The sequence below is a fragment of the Aquarana catesbeiana genome, linkage group LG02 (genome assembly GCF_042186555.1).
Source record: "Aquarana catesbeiana isolate 2022-GZ linkage group LG02, ASM4218655v1, whole genome shotgun sequence".
Lineage (NCBI taxonomy): Eukaryota > Metazoa > Chordata > Amphibia > Anura > Ranidae > Aquarana > Aquarana catesbeiana.
Genome location: NC_133325.1, coordinates 170,012,652 through 170,028,627, shown reverse-complemented (window position 1 = coordinate 170,028,627; position 15,976 = coordinate 170,012,652). Strand labels below are relative to the sequence as shown.

The 15,976-nt window shown below is 39.4% G+C and overlaps 1 long non-coding RNA gene across 2 annotated transcripts in view; it reads right to left on the bottom strand.

Annotated features, from left to right (window-relative positions):
• Nucleotides 1-4,049: 4,049 nt before the first annotated feature.
• The window catches only part of LOC141127408 (uncharacterized), a 197,849-nt gene continuing 185,922 nt past the window's right edge, over nt 4,050-15,976 (bottom strand). The window contains exons 6-7 of one of the 2 annotated variants that reach the window (XR_012241550.1): nt 5,159-5,321; nt 4,050-4,278 (exon numbers count right to left, since the gene is read on the bottom strand). This is a non-coding gene — a long non-coding RNA (uncharacterized lncRNA). Of the gene's footprint in view, nt 5,322-15,976 lie in introns of both variants that reach the window. The other variant, XR_012241549.1, reaches the window with a different exon arrangement.

Sequence of the window (15,976 nt, the reverse complement as noted above, 5' to 3'; positions counted from 1 at the left end):
CAGCAAAGTTCAGGCTTTTTCAAGCAATCACATAAATGGACAAACGGATCAGGACAGTCTACCATTAGCAGTGTGCATTGTTTCTCTCTTTTGATTTTGAGGAACTCTTGGTAGTAGACTGATCCAATATTAAGTAGATTGAACAGTAGTGGGTGAGAATTGTTGAAAATTCCATAAACCTGCAGTGTATATTGGCCAGCATTAACAAGACAGGGACACTTCATAGCCAGCTTACTGAATCCACACAAACTTTAGGTGTCACACAATGGGCTTCTCTTGCCTAGTATCATTTTAGGCAAGAAAAGAAATACATATAATCTAAGTTGACATAGCATATATACCCAACACATGCTCAAAAACTGACAAAAAGCACAAAAATATGCAGGTTCCTTAAGGCCTGGTTCACACCTATGCATTTTTTAGCACGTTTTCAGTTTTGCAGAAACACACTACAGTCCATTTAACATGGTTTCCTATGGATATAATTCACATCTGTGCATTTTATGGAAAGGGCCAGGGACTTTTTTTCTGGTTTTTGGTTCCATAGACTTAAATGGATGAAAAGCATGTATTAAAATATGCTAACGGCAACCTGCATAGGTGTGAATCAAGCCTTATACTTTTTTTCCCCTGGTATAATGTATTCTTAATTAATGTTGCTGGTCTTTGGCTGGATTCACACCTATGCAGTTTTAATGATTTTTTGCATTTTGCAGATTTGCACTACAGAACGTGTTCCATAAGAAACCATGTTAAATGGACTGTAGTGCAAATCTGCAAAATACAAAAAGCACTAAAACTGCATAGGTGTGAATCCAGCCTTCTGGTACTTTAATTTGCATTTCTATGCCATTGTTTGTAAATGACCATTTTATATGATACCTATACTGAAAATTAATATTCACATCCTCTAATCGCTGATCTGATAGCTTTGTGTTCTTATGAACTGCTTCCTGTAAGTTCAAAATGGATGAGACTCACTTTATTGGAACATCAAGTAATCAAGAGGCTAAGAAAGCAGGTTGGTTCATGAGAGGGTTTGGGCTTGACAGTTTGCTGATGTGACCTGATCTTTTAGAAAGGAAATGAGGTAAGCAAGGCTTAAAGGAATTACTGCTAAAAACAGTCACCCTATGCAATTATCTGACCCAGTTTCATTAACACTCAGGAGAGAAATGGGCCAAGTACATGGCAGCGTAAGACAGATAAAAGGGTCTAATATGATGCAAGGAGCACTGTTGTGCTGTAATCTACAATACGTAAGAATTCTGTTCGTTTACAATGTCTAAAGCTCCTCTAGCATGATGAAAAGTGTAATCTGGTTGGATGCTATGGGTTACCTGTTTCATAATGGACACCTCAGAGTGGAAACAAGCAGCTTAGAAATGGAGATATGGACCATATTCAAACTTTGTAGTGAGGAGATCATGCTGGATAACAAAAAGGAAAGGCTGTGTGCAATAGGTCTGTCCTTTGTAGAGAGAAAACCTATTTCTTTATGGTACAGAGCACTGTGAACTGCTTCATAGGTTCAATGAACCGAGAAGTATACAGTAAATCTGATTACATTCTGGCCTTCTTGAATGAGTGCTGCAAAGAAGATCTGTTCCTGTTGGCCACAGCAACCACTCAGAGACTCCCATTTATTCTGTTAGTGAAGTATAGGAGACTGAATGGGAAACTTTAAATATAATGAAAAGTACGGTAAGAACAATCCTTATCCACCATGATAAAATATATAGTTACTAACACCAGGGATAGTTGATCCAGGACTATCTGATTGCCTCCTAGAGGATCAAGAAGGAATTTTTCCCCCCACTAGAGCAAAGTGGACCATGCTTCATGAGGGTTTTTTTTGCCTCCCTCTGAATCAATCATATATATGGAGGTTTTCTTTTTCTTTCTTTTTCTATTGGCTGAACTAGATTGGCGTGCATCTTTTTTCAGCTTCTCTAAGTATGTAACTATGAAGCCAAATCACAAGACAAAACAAATGAATCAGACCTTTACCATAAATAACGCTATTTATGTGTACTGTAATGCCCAGTACACACGGTCGGACATTGATTGGACATTCCGACAACAAAATCCATGGATTTTTTCCGACGGATGTTGGCTCAAACTTGTCTTGCATACACACGGTCACACAAAGTTGTCAGAAAATCTGATTGTTCTGAACGTAGTGACGTAAACCACGTATGTCGGGACTATAAACGGGGCAGTAGCCAATAGCTTTCGTCTCTTAATTTATTCTGAGCATGCATGGCACTTTGTGCGTCGGATTTGTGTACACACAATCGGAATTTCCGACAACGGATTTTGTTGTCGGAAAATTTTATAGCAAGCTCTCAAACTTTGTGTGTCAGAAATTCCTATGGAAAATGTGTGATGGAGCCCACACACGGTAGGAAATTCCGACAAGGTCCTATCACACATTTTCCATTGGAAAATCCTATGGTGTGTACAGGGCATAAGACTGTTATACTATGTTTTTCTTGATATTTTTTTTTCTCTGAAACCCAATGGGGTTGATTTACTGAAATGGGAGAGTGCACAATCTGGTGCAGCTGGGCACGGTAGCCAAAGAGCTTCCAACTTCCGCTTGTTCAATTAAGCTTTGACAAAAAAAATCCTGGACGAAACTGATTAGTTTCTTTGCAGAGCTGCACCAGATTTTGCACTCTCCAGTTTTAGTAAATAAGTCTAAGGCTGGGTCCACATGTCTGGTTCCCGGACACATGTCCGGCTGCAGTTTGCAGTTTGGAGTCTGGTGCAGTTTTGATCACAGGTTCATGTGTGATTTGGGTGCAAATGTTTACTTGAATTTGCTACTAAACTGGACCTAAAATCGCAAAGGACCATTTTCAAAAAAGGATCTCAGCCACCCCGGACATGTGTCAACCAGCTCCATTAAAAGCCGATCCAATTCACATGTTATGCAAATTGGATGCATTTAAAAAAAAAGAAAATATGAGCATGTGCAAAGAGAAAAAATAAGAGTACGTATTATATGAATTTATAAAATACTACTAAACTGGATGCTGCTTATACCTTTTTTTAATTTATTAAGCAATAAGGCCACATTTACACCTGGGTGTTTTGGGACTGCAGCAGAATCACTGCGATTCTGCCTGCGATCTCAAAGCGCATTACAATCGCAAAATGCAGGTTCGGGTGTCATTTTCAATGGCAGCTAAATTGTGGAGCGGTTTTGCCAGGGCAAAGCACATCGCGTGAAGCTTGTCGCCCAAAAGGGAGCAGGAGCCTCTTTTGGGCAATAAGCTTCATGCGATACGATTTACTGTTGCGTCAAATCCGCACCGTGTTTAAGGTGCCAGGTGTGAAGTAAAATTAATTCAAGAAATGGCAAGTTATGAAGGGAAACACTGTCACTTTGCTAAAAGAGAAGCAAAAAAATATAGAAACTGACTAAATGTGCCATCCTCATCCATAATTCACTACCTAACAAGACATTGACCTGAGACAAGTATTCAAGCCAGAAATCCCAATTCAATGGTTATATGATTGTTCTGCATTACTGGCTCACATAAAATCGGGACTCAGGTTTATTCATTCCAGTTTATTTCATATTAACATTGTCTTTTTACAGTCAGACTGAGCAAGGACTTAAAAGTGCATTTTGGCAATGATGCAGCCTGTTATTTTGTGTTAGGTAATGCCCCTCTCTAAAAACGAAACCTCCTTTACAGCATGCCTCCAGGAAACTACAGGGATATATAATGGATATGAAAAATTACTTTTTAATTATCAGGAATATGCATAGTCCTAGACTGTGCATCATTTAAAAGGGCATGCATATTATCAGATGTTGTTTTGCGATGGACAGAGAAGTGAATTTTAGGACTTATTGGCCTACAGGCATACCCCACTTTTAAGTACACAATGGGGTTTATTTACTAAAGCTGGAAAGTGCAAAATCAGGCTCACTTCTGTATAGAAACCAATGAGCTTCCAGGTTTTATTACTAAAGCTTAATTGAACAAGCCAAGGTTAGAAGCTCATTGGTTTCTATGCAGAAGTGAGCCTGATTTTGCACTTTCCAGCTTTAGTAAATAAACCCCATTGTGTACTTAAAAGTGGGGTATGCCTGTACTTATTTGCAGTCCCAAGAAGAGGGAGTTTCAGGAGACCAGGTTAATATGAATATAATGATTTGTAGAGCAGGACAGCCTGGTACATTGAATGTATGATTAAAGCTCAAGGCGGTTTGCTGGCTGTGTCCCTAGGTGGTAATCCACCTATAGTAACATAGAAAACCTGTAGGAAAAACGAGAAAATGCTGTTAGATCTTATTAACACTAGAACGTTACCAAGAACATAGCAGTGTAGAGAAACATGCTTTGCATATTTTTGCAGGAAAAAAATTGCATTTTTTTCTTCTTCACAGGAGCCTGCAGAGAATTGCACCCCATAGTCAGTGGATCACGGGTGCAATTTAATGCTTCTGCTAACTCTTCCTACAGCTCTGTGCCCCTTACCTCTGTATGGACTATCATTTTCAGAGTTGTAGGAAGTGTGAGTGGACTACGAGTGTTCTGATCAGCATGCTCGCCATTCATTGGAACTACAAGTTCTTCTGCTACAGTGGAAGACAGGACATGTGGTTTATTAATTCACAGATCCCTATGAATTAATGACGTGGCTGTGTGGGCGGAGGCCTGCACAACTGCGCCAATATCAAATATCACAGCAGCTCCGGGGGAGAGGATTCCCTGCCTGCTGTCAAAGGGAAGGGAGGGCTAAGGGAGAGAGGGGGTCTGCTTAAACATGTTGCACTATAAATCTGGTTGTAACATGTAACATTTTCAAAAGGTGAACCTATCCTTTAATTGAACTGAAAACTCACATCCACAATGTACAGTATTCACCAGCTTCAGACTGCTGATACACAGGCAGACCACAGTAGAACCAAAACCCCAAGGCATGAGTTATATTAACAAATAAAAACTTTGCCTTACAAGTTATTTTATACAAATCAGCATTTATTACTGCTGAATGTTTGAACAGCAGTGTATTGTCAGCATTGGTCATACTTTTGCTAAATGTCTATACAGATGATCTTATTTGACATTTCTTTGAAAATGGAGACTTTGCTCTGTGGCTCAACAACATTCACTGGTTTCCCAGGCACATGTACCTGCTGCTCTTTATATTTACACGTTGCTTCATTTTCCAGCCAAAAATCAAGCAGCGTTATATCCAAAGGGCACCTGGACTTTGTCACTTGCTTGCTTCCATGTCAGAATGTAATGAGTCAGCACCCAGTAACTGCTTCTCCCTTGTCACCATCCTGTTGTAATCTGGATTTTAAGGACAAGGAAAAATCCAAATACGTTAGCAAAATGCTCTTCTAAGTTCATACATAGATGTGTATTATTGCTGCAGTATTATGTACAGTATTATTTATTATATCATTGTTTAGTAAAATAGGATCTCCAGGTACCAAGACATAGCTTTGCTTATTTAATTTGGTAAGGGCTGATAGGCAAAGTGTTGCAATGAACAGTACCCAATCAGAAGATAATCTTTTGCTAAAGTGACTTAAAAGGTAACTCCACTTTTGTGGGGAAAAAAATAGCAAATAAAGAAAAAATAATATAGTGTATATAATTGCGACACAAGTCATATTGTAATTGAATGTTAATAAAAATTATCTTTCCTTTTCAATCTGCAGCTCTGTAATTTTCTGAAAATGCAATGCAATATGGCTACCTGGAGGTGTTCTGTACACAGAGTGTGTACAGAATGCCCCCCAGAAACATAATTTCCTGCTTGTGTGATTGGCTTACCAATTTTCCCAAAAAAGTCTGCCTTAAGATATAAGTCAGATGTCCGGCATTCCTTGCAACAAAAATCTAATTTTTTGTGAGATATTTTCAATAGGAATTCACGGAATTCAGTAATGCTGACCCTGCAATTTTGCTCATTAGAGGCCTGCAGGTGCAGCAGCTAATTGATAATTATGAAACCAATCCCATTAGACTCACTCGGCACAGGGGCACAGAGGAACAAACAGTGATTTCTTCAGAATAACAAAAGGTAGGAATCTACAAAAGTTGGTTGAAATCCTTGTAATGTACATAGATCACCCAGTGGGGAATGTTTTTTTTATCAACAAAAGTAAAGTTATGCTTTATGTTAACTAAATATCTGTCTTATTAAGACTGATTCTGTACTTTAAAAAGCATTTCTCACACATGGTAGACTTCAGCCTATTCAAGAACTCAAGACTATGAGAAAACTGAAGCCTACCTACCAACCTCGTGCAATATTGCCTTCTACTCACATCCTGAGCATCATTGAATTCTTTCTGAATTGGTTAGCACAGAGGACTCCTTTTCAGCAGATTACCAGATTCCCTATTTCAACTTCATAGGATAATAACATCCTTTAATAGTCCAAGAATAAATAATTTATTGTTGCATCCCATTAAAGCACCAGTCAAATGGCATGGCAATAATAAGACTCCATATCCAAGTTCATAATTTGCAACATTATGGGTGAGTTCTTTCCTTGCTCAAGCAAGAATTTACAACTGAAAATCTCAGACTGAGAAAGGGTTGCCTAGACCAATTCAAATCTTATGTGATTGGTGCTCTAAAGGGATCTAACCACTGATTCTTTACAGTTGGACTATTGCAAAATATTATGATGCCCTGAAGTTGAGTAAATAAGCTATAATGGCCAATGTCAGGTTTTGGGCTTGTGTCCATGGGATCAGTTTGACATACTTCTGAGATCATTCAGAATTTATTGATCAGCATATTTAACCTGCAATTATCTTCCTTCAAGCAGATTTTGGTTTCCCATAGCCTTTTCAAAACAGTCTCCTATTCTGTTGAAAAGGAGTTCTATGTGCTGACCAGTTTGGACAGAACATGCTAAGACCAACAGCACCTTTGACCTAATCCTATGGCCCTGCACAGCTTATCACTAACCTTCCTCCTAGCCTAATCCTAAACCATCTCTAGACCTAAAGCTAACCTATCTGCTTCAAACACCAACCAAACACTAACACTATCAGGGAAATGTCTCAGTTAAAGCTCAATTCCAGCAATTGTTTGGACGATATGGGGAAAGGAAAGAAGCACTGTCAGGTTTTTTTTGCAAGCTGTTTCCCTATTTGGGGGAATTTTCCTTTTACTTCCTGTGGGGACAGGAAGTGATGGGAAATATCTCCAGTGGGAACACAAATTGCAATAGAAAATTTTTCATTAAAATGGGAAAGATTTAGAACATCTGTCAAGATATTATTAATTTAAATATATCCTATTCTAGCAAGTACCTACAATCACTGTGTCAGGGTGGTCAATTCACATATGCTAATCAGCCATTACATACAGATGAATCTCTTACAAAAAAATGACGGTGTAAGGGACCTTTGAGGTACCATTCACCAAACCAGTAAATAAAATTAACAAAACTTTATTACTATTACAAAAAAAACTGAAAACAGAAAAAAACATGCACAAGCTTTAGGCCAATACAATATATATGGCTCAAATTACTGGAATTATATGTCTACATTTGATGCTACATAGTTACATAGTTATGTACTTACATAGTAGGTGAGGTTGAAAAAAGGCACCATCAAGTCCAACTTATGTGTGTGATTATATGTCAGTATTACATTGAATATCCCTGTATGTTGCGGTCATTCAGGAGCTTATCTAATAGTTTTTTGAAACTATCGATGCCCCCCGCTGAGACCACCGCCTGTTCAAAGGGAATTCTACATCCTTGCCACTCTTACAGTAAAGAACCCTCTACGTAGTTTAAGGTTAAACCTCTTTTCTTCTAATTTTAACATGTCTTGTTAAACTCCCTTCCACAAAAAAGTTTTATCCCTCTTGTGGGGTCACCGGTACGGTATTTATAAATTGAAATCATATCCCCTCTCAAGCGTTTCTTCTCCAGAGAGAATAAGTTCAGTGCTCGCAACCTTTCCTCATAACTAATATCCTCCAGACATTTTATTAGCTTAGTTGCCCTTCTCTGTACTCGCTCCATTTCCAGTACATCCTTCCTGAGGACTGGTGCCCAGAACTGGACAGCATACTCTAGGTGCGGCCAGACCAGAGTCTTGTAGAGTGGGAGAATTATTGTTTTATCTCTGGAGTTGATCCCCTTTTTAATGCATGCCAATATTCTGTTTGCTTTGTTAGCAGCAGATTGGCATTGCATGGCATTGCTGAGCCTATCATCTACTAGTACCCCCAGGTCCTTTTCCATTCTAGATTCCCCCAGAGATTCTCCCCCCAGTGTATATATTACATTCATATTTTTGCCACCCAAATGCATTATCCTACATATCCTAACATATTAATTCCATGCATATCATATGAAGCCCAAAATTCTGACTTGTTTGGAGACTTGTTCTTCCACTGGGGCAACATCCTGGATCTTCATACAGAAATTAAATTCAAATTAAATATGATAGTAAGATGTATATGTATAAGAAAAAACTTGTACCAATGGGTGCCACATTGACACTATAATAAAAAGTGCCATGATTTTTCTCCCATATTTGTTTTATGGTAATTCAGCAGACCTGGGATCTATGTGGCTGTAGGCGATCCACCTTCCCTCTTCTCCGGTGGCTCTGATGGAAACACGCAGAGTGCTGTGTTTTTAACCAATTCTCGCAGGCTGTTCTCTTACTAATTGCATGCATTATCCATCCAACAATTCTGTAAGTGCCATTTCAATCATAACACTATTTAGTGTTAATATGGCACCCATGGCTTCAAGTGTTGACTTAAGCTGTGAGATCACAGGGCAGGGAAATGTTGAACATCTCAATATACAATATAAGTACTCAAACTCAGTTTATGTTTTCAGAATCTTGTAATGGGAGGTTGATTTACTAAAGGCAAGTATACTGTGCACTGCAAGTGAACTGCAAGTGTAGTTGTGCTAGATCTGAGGGGGAGCTCTGAAAAGACGCAAAGCTCTGCTGATTTCTATCATCCAATCATGTGCAAGCAAAAATGCTGTTTTTTTTTTTCATTTTCCCTGCATGTTCCCCTAAGATCTAGAGCAACTGCACTTGCAGTGCACAGACTATTTGCCTTTATTAAATCAACCCCTGTGTGTTTGTGTGATAGGCCCCTTTTTACAGTTCTCTAGGCTTATTTAGTATATAAACACAAAGAACAATGGCAATGTGCAAAGTGCAAAAACCATGTAATGAGATTTCAGGTTATTATAAATATAATTTATAATTGAATGCAATGGTTTATTGCACTTTGCATATCATCATGCTCTTTGTACTGCCTTACTGAATCATTGGAGTGATTGTCTGGAAATAACTAAGTGAAAATTACATAATTACAGTATATTTGATCCAAATGCTATAAAAATAATTATAGATAAGTTCAATTTACATGGAAGACTTGCTAAGATAAGATCTCAGTTCACATTTTCGTAAATTTAACAGTTCCCATGAAAGGACATATTTGGTAAGCAGCTGGCAGTGAAAGAATTTGGCTGCATACATCCATAGATAAATAAATAGAACATCTTGCCAGAATCTGATGACACCTTGCTGAATACATAGTTAGGAAGTGTGTGAAAGGTTTCTTAAATAAATTGGAACATTCCATCAATACAGAAAAGTACATCGAAATACATTCCAAAAATGCTGCCTTGTATTGTGGAATGTACTCAGTGCAGTCGCTGTAAATCTAAGGGGAATATCTGAAATGAGGGGAAACTGCTGATTTTATCATCCAATCATGTACAGGCAAAAATTTAGTTTTTTATTTTCCTTGCATGTCCCACTCAGATCTACAGCGACTGCACTTCCAAGTGAACTTGTAGTGCAAAGTGCATTTGCCTTTAGTAAATAACCTCCAGAATCTCACAAAAGTGAGTACATCCCTCACATTTTTGTAAATATTTTATTATATCTTTTCATGTGACAACACTGAAGAAATTACACTTGGCTACAATGTAAAGTAGTGAGTGTACAGCTTGTATAACAGTGTAAATTTGCTGTCCTCTCAAAAAAACTCAACACACAGCCATTAATGTCTAAACCGCTGGCAACAAAAGTGAGTACACCCCTAAGTGAAAATGTCCAAATTGGTCCAAAAGTGTCAATATTTTGTATGGCCACCTTTTTTTTCCAGCACTGCCTTAACCCTTTTGGGCATGGAGTTCACCAGAGCTTCACAGGTTGCCACTGGAGTCCTCTTCCACTCCTTCCCTCTCTGAACTCTGAGTGATATTATATCAAATTCAGGTATTTACACTGCTTGCATTTAAATTGCATTCATTTGTATATTTTATCTCTGCCTGGAGTTCAGCTTTAGGTTTTAAGTAGATATATTTTCTTTTCAAATAAGTATTTGGACATATTTTGTGCAAATCATAAAATGGTTCTGTTTTCATGTTACTCTTGTTTGCTTCTTGGTAGGGGCAGGCCTCATGTCATAACCTCCAGCAAGAATAGTAGTAGTACACAGTAGTGACATTACCAAACCTCATTCCAAATCTCCTGAGACTAGCAGTCAGAAGAAGCAGTGCCTAGATCCCACACAGCAGATAAACAGCTAGGAGCCTTTAGGCAACGGAGTGCCTAGGCACCCTTACTAGAAAAAAGGCAAATCTTTACTGTTCAGACAAAATTAAAGTGGTTGTAAATGCTGAAGGTTTTTTACCTTCATGTATTCTATGCATGAAGGTAAAAAAAAACTTTCTGTGTGCTGCTCCCCCCACAGCCCCTTAATACTCACCCAAGCCTCCTCTCAATCCAGAGATGTGCACAGGAGTCTCAATTGTCTAGCCTCTCTCTCTCCTCATTGGGTGAGACACAGCAGGGGGAGCCATTGGCTCCCAATGCTGTCAATCACAGCCAGTGAGCCAATGAAGAGAGAATGGGGGGCAGGGCCGAGCCAAGACTCTATGTGTCTTATGGATGCATAGAGCGGGGCTCGAGAGCAAGCACACACCAGTGCCCCCATAGCAAGCAGCTTACTGTTGGCAGCACTGGTCAAGGGGGAGGAGCCAGGAGCGCTGGAGAGGGACCCAAGAAAAGGATTGGGGCTGCTGTTTGCAAAACCATTGTTATTGTTAATCAGTGTGTTATTCTTTTTTTTTTTTTTTTTCTTTTAACAAATCAGTATTATCACTTTAACATTTCTAGATGTCCCCTATAACTTCAAATTCTCACTTTTTAACTTTAGGTCCAGTTTAAATGATGCACACCCCACCCTCCTTGCAAATATTCAGCAAATGTATGTACCCCATCCATTGTAAGAAACCACTATAGTCATACATATGTAAAATATGCCTACTGGGTTAGGTTAGCAAAACTTAGGCATCAAGCTGTAGGTAAAGAACACATGAGATGGTATTAAAATTATTAAATGAGGAATGTGTCTTCCATCACATGTTACTGAAGGACTTTCCTCCCCCCTCTCCCTCCCCATAAACACACCTTACTGAACATGTCACAGCATTAAACGTGGCTGTCACTGCCAACCTTGCACAGTAGCATAATATGTGTGTCAGCATTTGTCATGCATGGCTTGAAAACATGTCTGTGTCTTGCTACAGTCTGTAGTTCTGCTTATCACCTATGATAAATCAGCTATTAGAGAGACAGTAGAGATTAGGTGAAGAGGACAGCCCCAGAGAGTTTAACCTCTTCCATTTCAATAACACAATTTAAGGCCTCGTGCCAGAGATGTAACTGAAACCTTCAGGGCCCCAGTGCAAGAAACCATGAAGGGCCCCCTGACCTCTAGTCACAGGGCCCTACCCCATGATCCTGGGGTCCTTTTCTCCCATCGTGGGGCCCTTTATTATGGTCCTGCAGCAAGACCTCTTCCTGCCGTCTTGGGTAGGGTTGCCACCTTTTCTTCAAGCCAAACCTGAAGACTTGTGGCGAAGCTATACACTATACTTATATTTTGTGATTAAATAACAATTCTAATGGTATATATTTAATCACAGAGTCCCCCCTTACATCAGAGTCCACAGAGTTCCCTCTTTACATCTGAATCCAGAGTTTCGCTTTACATCTGAATCCACAGAGTTCCGCTTTACATCTGAATACGCAGAGTTTCCCATTTATAGCGGAATCCACAGAGTTCTCCTTTATATCTAAACTCGCAAAGTACCCTTACACTGTAAGGGGGATTCTGCAGACTCTGATATAAGTGAGAACTCTGGAGACTTTGAAATGAAGGAAGAATAGTGAGAACTCTGATATAAGGGGGACTCTAGTGTAAAGAGTAACTCCTGGTAACCAGAGCCCCCACTTACATCAGCATCCCCTTTAAACAGGGTTCCCATAGCCCCTGTTACTTCAGAAGGAAAAGGAAAAACTGCGCATAGAGGCTGATAAGCTGCCAACACTCCACTAGTCATATAGTGCAAAAAACATATAACCAAATATGTGGCGCTCAATAGTGGAAAAAATACGTGAATTACTTGAAATTCAAATTGTGGATATACAGTAGGTGAATAAACAACCAATATAGTTAAAGTGATGAAAAATACATATAAACAGCATTCAAAAATGGTTCAAAATTCATATGTAAGCACCATGAGGCAGTACATATGTGAAAAATAATAAAACGTGAACATAAAAGTCTCTCTTGTTTGTTCAAAGAAGATAAACTGTGATCCTGGAAGTGTAATCAAAGTGATAAGGTTGGCACACTTACCAGAAATGGTGGACGCACGTACTATACAGCACATGGGTCAAACAAGCATATGTGAGGATACACCTCAGTAGGATTCACCACGAGGAAAACAATGTTTTAGAGAATAGACCCCATTTGATATTGTTTAAACATCATATATCAGATGTGATGAGTAAATTGGAAGACAGGAACCACCAGTGGACACTCAGGGTGACAAAAAATAACTGATTGGTGACAATGATCCCTCCACCGGACATGGATGGCCCCTCACCTTAAATACTCGACCTGAAACAGGTCACACAGCATGAACAGCATACACTGGGTGGATAAATCCTGGTAATGGTGGTATCGCCTTCACACTGGTCCCAGCTCATTTTCACAAAGCTGACATGTTGCTGAGAAGCATAGTACAGGCAGATCACTCTCACACAAGGGGTGCACCATTACCAGGATTTATCCACCCAGTGTATGCTGTTCATGCTGTGTGACCTGTTTCAGGTCGAGTATTTAAGGTGAGGGGCCATCCATGTCCGGTGGAGGGATCATTGTCACCAATCAGTTATTTTTTGTCACCCTGAGTGTCCACTGGTGGTTCCTGTCTTCCAATTTACTCATCACATCTGATATATGATGTTTAAGGACTCTTTTATTTGCGCAGCACTACTTTTTTAGTATTTATGTCATTGAGGTGTTGTTGAATTAGCCTTAGTGTTTGCTTGCATTTATTCTTTTGTGTCCGTTGATCAGTCAGCGCTGAATTTATATATATTTTTTCCCATTTGATATTGCACAAGAAGTTCCAATACCCAGACACTGACTCCAAAGTGTGAGGTGGACCGCATCAGATATTTTAGCAATCCGTGATGGTGTGCATAAGAAACAAATAACCGCACATAGTGGGATACTGTTTGGTATGTTTAATGAATATAAAGGGGGTTTACACTTACAAATGTTCCAATAAAAACAAGCTTGTATCTTAAAGTTGTATAGGTGATATGAAATGATCTCACGTGTGACACCCAACGCGTTTCGTCCTATTGGTCATCATCTGGGGTGTGAGGGTCATGTGTAGTCATTGCTATATATTTAACCCGTACGCACATATGTGGTCTCAGCTTGAAGGGGTTATACTGGGGAGATGCCTGCAGTTGCAGGCATCACCCTGGTACCGTTTTTTTAGAGCTGGCGGTCAGTTTTTTAGTGATAATCAATGGGGCTAAAATACACTTGGCTGTTATCCTAAATGAGTGGGAGGGGATGTGCCCCTCCCGCCGCCTCCTGCCACTCTTCCCAGGCCTCCCGTCCCACCGGGAGACCCGATCCCTGATCCTGCACTTTGGCTGGCTAGACTGGCTGGCTGGCTAGGCTGGGACTGGAATGAAGCCGGAAATGGCTTTGATCTAGTCTCCTATGTAAAAACACGAAAGCGACGTCACAACGTCACTTCCAGTTTACTAGACTGCCAATGGTGCCCATTTAAAAAAAATTACAGAATATTTAGAATTGCCGTTTTTTGGCGATCTGAATACTTTAAAGTGCAAAGGAGGGATTTGGGGTCTTTTAGACCCCTGATCCCTCCATAAAGTGTACCTGTCACCACCTATTACTGTCACAAGGGATGTTTACATTCCTTGTGAGAGCAATAAAAGTGATCAGAATTTTTTTCTTTTAAAGGGACAATGTAAAAAAAAGAAAAAAAGAAAATAAATAAGATAAAAATTAATTTTTAAAGCGCCCCCTTCCCCGCGTGTGAAAACGCATGTGAAAGTCATGCCCAGAATATGTAAACGGTGTTCAAATCACACATGTGAGGTATCGTCGTGATAGTCAGAGTAAGAGCAATATTTCTAGCATAAGACCTCCTCTGTAACTCTAACCTGGTAACCGTAACACATTTTTAAAGTGTTGCCTATGGAGATTTTTAAGTACCATCATTTGTCGACGTTCCTCAAGTGTGTGCAATTTCAAAGCAGGACATGTTAGGTATCTATTTACTCGACGTAACATCCTCTTTCACATTATACAAAAAAATTGGGATAAATTTACTGTTTAGTTTTTTTTTAAATCATGAAAGTGTCTTTTTCCCAAAAAATTGCATCTGAAAGACCGCTGCACAAATACTGTGTGACATAAAATATTGCAACGATCATTTTATTCTCTAGGGTCTCTGCTAAAAAAATATATATAATATTTGGGGGTTCTAAGTGATTTTCTTTCAAAAAATATGGATTTTAAAATGTAAGCAACAAATGTCAGATATAGGTTTAGGCATGTAAGGGATAAAGTAATCTGACAATAAGATTTGCAGATTTGCATCTAAAATGGCAACAGGGGACACCTGGATTTTCAAATCTGTGGTGTTCCAATATGGCGCCGGCGTGCGTTCAATGCCTCACTATCAAACCTCCCTGTGAGTAGAATGAGAAAGAGGGTGTGGCTCAACGCGGCTCTAGCCTCGTTCTGGGCCGGGACATTTTGTTGCAACGTCAACATGCCCTCCACGCCTCACTATCATCTCCTAAAAACATTGTATAAAAGGAAACCATTGAGGCACACTGAATGGGACATAGCCAACCTAGAACAGTATGTTTCCGACCAGATGATCCCTAGAAGTCTTCGTTGGGATGTAAACCCTCAAAAGGGTGATCCACATCTGGAGTTTTGGTTTAACCACTTGCCTACAGGTCACTTACACCCCCTTCCTACCCAGGCCATTTTTCAGCTTTCAGCGCTGTCGCAATTTGAATGACTATTGCTCGGTCATGCTACACTGTACCCAAATTTCATTTTTATCATTTTCTTCACACAATAGAGCTTTCTTTTGGTGGTATTTAATCACTGCTGGGTTTTTTATTATTTACTAAAAAAAAAAGACCAAAAATGTTGAACAAAAATTTGTTTTACTTCGTTTCTGTCAGTAATTTTGTAAATAAGAAATTTTTCTCAATCAACTCTGGGTACCAATCCCATGTACTAGTACATGTACTAGTAGTAGTAGAATACCGACGATCTACACCCTCCCCAAAATTCATAAGGACCCCAAAAACCCTCCACCTTGGCCCATTGTTAATGGGACAGGTTCAGTAACATCGCAGTCAGGGCAATACCCGGACACTTTTCTACAAAAAAGTGTTGTAATTACGAAAGACACTAAAAGCTTGTTGCAAGAATTACAAGAGATCACTCTTGCAGGAAAAGATGAAGTATTTCTGGTGACATCAGATGTGACCAGCTTATACACAGTCATCCAACATGAGGATGCCTTGTTGGCCCTAAATTGGGCACTTAGTAAAAGAGAG